The sequence below is a fragment of the Rhinopithecus bieti genome, unplaced genomic scaffold (assembly GCF_001698545.2).
Source record: "Rhinopithecus bieti isolate Rb0 unplaced genomic scaffold, ASM169854v2 scaffold_24263, whole genome shotgun sequence".
NCBI classification, from domain to species: domain Eukaryota; kingdom Metazoa; phylum Chordata; class Mammalia; order Primates; family Cercopithecidae; genus Rhinopithecus; species Rhinopithecus bieti.
This window is the reverse complement of record NW_016811410.1, coordinates 89201-92847: the sequence shown is the minus strand read 5'-3', so window position 1 is coordinate 92847 and position 3647 is coordinate 89201. Positions and strand designations below refer to the sequence as shown.

General features: G+C 61.9%; 1 pseudogene; it reads right to left on the bottom strand.

Annotated features, from left to right (window-relative positions):
• Positions 1–1968: 1968 nt before the first annotated feature.
• LOC108543374 (shadow of prion protein-like) lies at positions 1969–2390 on the bottom strand (annotated as a pseudogene).
• Between the last annotated feature and the right edge of the window lie 1257 nt (positions 2391–3647).

Here is a 3647-nt window from a genome sequence, read left to right as displayed (position 1 = left end):
GTTCGGCCGGCCTGCCTGGCAGCTAGTGCGCATGCGTAAAGGCGCAAGGGTTACAAACTGGGCGTGAAGCCCGCGAGGGCCACGTGCGGCCTTCCAGGCTCGCGATTGGCCCGGTTCTGGGTGACCCCGCGCACGTGTGCTGGCTTCCGAGGGGGCTAGCCCGGGTTCTGGAGGCCCTCCCCACAAGCGAGCAGAGCGCAAGTGCCACGCAGCAGCTGCCTGTGAAATGTGCGTGTCTCACGGACGACTCCACGAGGCGCCGTGGCCTCGGCAATCTCACGGGGTCGCGGCTCTGCGGGGCCACGCCACCGCGTGAGTGCACGGACCCCAGCAAGTGACGCGTCTGGGGCAGCCCCCGCGGGGCCCGCTGTTCCCGCGGGCGCAGAGGAGCGCAGCCTGCCCCTAGGCCGCGTTCCCGTGAGCTCCATGCCCACAGCGGCCCATGCCGGCCACAAGCCCATGGTCCCTTCTGCACTGGCCCTGCCACGCTGGGGCCACCGGGGAGGCCTGGAGGGCACTGGGAGGAGGGAGGAGGAGCCGAGGCTTTCGGGAGAACCCAGCCCTTTACCGACCAGGGGAGGCCACGATGCACCGTGACTTGTTTTGAATAACCAACAGAAGAACTTTCCCGTGCAGGTGAGTGGGAGACGCCAGAACACCCGCCCGTCCTAAATACAAAGCCTCGAATCCCAGCCTATAAAAGGTTACCTTAGGGTTTTGGGTTAGGGCTACAGATTAGAGTTAGGGATAAAGGTTAGAGTTGGGGTAGAGTTAGGGTTTGGGTTATGGTTTAGGGGTTAGAAGTTAGTTTTAGGATTGGGGTGGGGTTAGGGTTTGGGGTTAGTGTTGGGGTAGGGAAAGGATTAGGGGTAGGGTTAGGGTTGGTCCAGGGTTAGGGTAGGGGTAGCGTTTAGGGTCAGGGTTTAATGGTTAGGGTCAGGGTTTTAGGGTTGGGGTTAGGATGTTAGGATTAGGGTTTGGGGTTAGGGTTTTGGGGATAGAAGATTAGGGTCAGGGTTAGGGGTTAGGGTTTGGATGTTAGGCTAAGGATTGTTAGGGTTAGAGGTTAGTGTTTTAGGTTTGGTGTTAGGGTTAGGTGTTGGGTTTGGGGTTAGGGTTAGGGTTAGGGGTTACGGTTTAGGGTACGGGGTTAGGTTTAAGGGTTAGGGTTAGTGTTAGGAGTTACAGTTGGGTTAGGGGTTTAGTGCTTTTCCTTGGGGATGGAGTAGCGGTTAGGGTTGGGGTTTAGGTTTGGGGGTTAGTGTTAGGATTAAGGGTTCGTGTTTGGCATTAGGTGTTAGGGTCAGGGGTTAGGATTAAGGGTTAGCGTTAGGGTCAGGGGTTAGTGGTAGGCGTTGCCCTTAGGGTTTTGGTTAGGGTTCCTGGACAGACGGTTTTCTTGCTTGGGAATGTTTCTGGGCCGTGAGATCTACTCTTTTCTTCTGGGCAGGTGTTTAGCACCTAATGTTTTCCCTTCACTTCCCCCCACATTCTTAACTCCTTTGGACCATTTCATTGCTTCTTTTGGGGAGGGTCAGATTCCTCAGGGCCTCCGGGGCAGAACCAGCCTGAGGTGGCCTCCCTGCCCATGGGTCACCACAGCCCCTGAGCAGGTGAGGGGAGCCGGGGTGGCATGTGTTCCTGGTCTTGGCACCTCCCTTTGGGCAGCTCTGGAGCATGGCTGGGCCGTTGGTACAGGAGTCACAGGCCGCTGCCTTTTTGACTGGGGATACCCTAACATCCTGGAAGGGGTGAGGCAGGGCCCATGGTCCCCTCTAGGTGGGAGGTGGGAGGCTGAGGCGGCGTGGGCAGGACGGTGGATGGCAGGTCCACAGGGACAGCCTTCAGCTCCTGCACAAACTGGGGCTCCAAGACTATGGGCAAGGGAGGAAGGGGGAGCCCAGGTCAGAGGAGCCTGGGGATCGGCGCGGGCTGGGGGCCAGATGTCGCCCCTGATGCCAGCCAGGCCTAGGGTCGTTGCAGCCCCAGGGTGCTGAGGGCGCCGCCCAGTACGAGACCGAGGTGGGGCCGCGCGTGGGTCCAGCACCCAAAGGCCACGCCCGGTAGGTGTAGTTGCCGGGGCCGGTCCTTTTGCCTTCGGGAACCCAGTCCTCATCGTCCTCCAGGTCGCCTTCCCCGGGTCCCGCGGCCCTTCTTCAGCCTGAACTTGCTGCCAGGACCGCTGCCGCCCTCACGGCCATCCCGGCTGCAGCCACGCGCAGCGAGGAGCCCGGGGCACCGTAGTGCGGCGCCGGCCTTACACGCACCCTCGAGGCCCCTATCGAGCCCCCGCGGAGCCGTCCGCGGCGGCTGCCCTTGGCTGCACCGCTGTCTCAGAGGAAAGCGGCCACCGGTAGCAGAGCCCAGCACGTCACGGGTGCCCAGCTCATCTTCATGGGGCCAAGCCTGCAGGAAGAGAGGGAAAGGGCCCTCGGTTTCCATGGAGATCGGGTGCCCAGGGGCGGAGGCCTCAGGGCTGGAGAGCAGAGGAACCCTCGGCTTTTGTGGGATCAGGGTGCCCTCAGCATCTTGGAGGCCCACGCAGGCCTAGGGGGGTGCGATTTAACCTCTAGCATCAAGGACTTAGGCCTGGGGGAGGCGCTGGGAAGTGGCAGGTGAGGCAGGCGGGTTCTGCAGCTGAAGGTTGTGCACCTGGATTGGGGGCGTAGAAGCGGGGATGGAGCCCCGCGGTGGGAGTGTCCAGGCCTCGGGGGGCGTGCAGGCCCTGGGTGCGGGGAGGTAGGCCTGGGGGAGGACCGCCATGCTCCTGGGCTCTGCACGGGTTGCTGGGATGTGGGGGGGGGGGCAGCATGAGGGGAGGGGTGTTGTGTTTGGAGTACACGTTAGCGGGGACCAAGTGCTGGCTCACGTCAGGGTCTGCAGCGCAGGCCAGCAGTGCCTGGGCCTGGCGCCCACCTTTGGGGCCAGAGCCTGGGTGCGGGCCTTGCGGGTGCTGTGGAGGACAAGCGGCTGCTGACACCATGCGGACCCCGCCCCAGCAGGCCAGTACCCCAGGGACGGTCCCTCCCGCGCAAGCCCCGTGCTCCATGCAGTCCCTGGCCGCCTGGTTCAGCAGCTGGGGGGGGATAGGACAGGGTCGAGTCGCAGGGCCGCCTCCGGACGCGGCCACCTGGGCGACGGCTGCATCCCCTCCCTCGCTTCCGGCTGTGTACCCGCCTCAGCCTCCCAGCCTTACCCGCCACGGGCCTCAGATAGAACAGGGAGGATGGGGTCGCCTCTCACGATCCCCAAAGGCTTGCCACGGCCCTTCCTGGGCCAGCTGCCTCCCTCCTGTTAATTCTGATGCCACCTGGGCCCACAGCGTCTTCCCAGCCCAGGGCGGCCGCGCCTCCGGTGAGTTTCAACTGAGGGCGGTGGCCAGCTCTGAGCCTGGTTCCGGGTGCACCGCCCACGTGGGACCTCTGCTGTCCCGTGTAGGGTTGCCCTGCAAATACGTGACGAATAAGTGAATAAATACTTTCTGTCTTCTAACTTGCCGGATATTAGAAGGAAACCAAGCTATGCTTCTCATTTATAGCTACCGTTAAGGACTGAACAGAAGCTTAGCTTTCTGGGTGAGATGGACAACAGTGTTTTTAGAACCTCTGGAAAGAACATGTATTTGAAAGTGACTGACAGGTCTTCTG